The sequence below is a fragment of the Phoca vitulina genome, unplaced genomic scaffold (assembly GCF_004348235.1).
Source record: "Phoca vitulina isolate PV1807 unplaced genomic scaffold, GSC_HSeal_1.0 scaffold72, whole genome shotgun sequence".
NCBI lineage: Eukaryota > Metazoa > Chordata > Mammalia > Carnivora > Phocidae > Phoca > Phoca vitulina.
In genome coordinates, this window is record NW_022589775.1 from 1,329,446 (window position 1) to 1,330,557 (window position 1,112).

The 1,112-nt window shown below is 40.5% G+C and overlaps 1 pseudogene; it reads right to left on the minus strand.

Moving 5' to 3' along the window:
• Positions 1–427: 427 nt before the first annotated feature.
• Positions 428–749, minus strand: LOC116624975 (annotated as a pseudogene).
• Positions 750–1,112: the final 363 nt, after the last annotated feature.

Sequence of the window (1,112 nt, forward strand, 5' to 3'; positions counted from 1 at the left end):
AATAGGCATTCTCATACATTGGTAGCTAGAATGTAAAATGGTACAATCCTTCTGGAAAGGAATTTGACAATCTAGAAAAATTGTATATGCATATATCCTTTGACCCAGCAATTCCACATTTAGAAATCTATCCAAAAGACACACTGGCATGATTGTCAGTTTTATGTGTCAACTTGGCTAGACAATAGTCCCCAGTTATTCACTCAAACACTAATCTAGGTGTTACAGTGAAAGTATTTTGTAGATGTGATTAAAATCCATAATCCACTTACTTTTTTTTAAAGGAGAGAATTAATATTTTATTGTCACTTATAATCAGATGGCAGGTGGGTATGCAGTCTTCATACTTGATCTTTCCTTTTGTAGATGAAAAAAAAATCACAAGTTTTAAACAGCCAATGGCTGGTTATGTTATCAGAAAACATAATTAGATTAACTCATTCATGGTGGCTTCAAGTTTTCCCTTATTAGCTCCAGAAAACTCACCCACCTTTTGTCCCTTTTTTAAAACTGGAAGTTTGGCATGAACTGACTTCACATTCTGTAGCAACACCGTGACCATCATCCATGTGGACTTCAAGGAACACCATGTTGGAATACTTCTCAGAGAGGCAACGAGAGAAAGGCTTGATCATTTTGCAAGGCCCACACCACATGGCTGAGAAGTTAACTACTATAAGTTTATCTTCTGTACTGTTCAACTGTTCAACCTCCTGAAAAGCACACTTGTTCTCCATCTGCTCCACCATTTTGGCGGCTGGGGTCTGACAAGCAACCATGAATGTGGCTTCAAAAGGCGGAATGGAGATGGAAGAGCTCACAGGCAACTTCCTTTTATAGCAACTGGGGGGGTGGGGCATGCATGTTGGGGCGCCCCAGCCAGGCCCCGCCTCCTGAACCATAATCAGTTTAAGTTAAGTAAGGAAGTTTATCCTAGATAATTTGAGTGGACCCAATTCTTCCAGTTGGAAGTCCTTGGGAGCAGAGGCTTCCTTGAAGGATAAGAAATTCCACTTGTGGAATTGCTTGTGCCTAATATTTCTAGTCTGTCCTTCCTGCCAGCCTGCCCTGCAGATTTCAGACTTATCTAGCAAACTTCAACAATCTCTCAA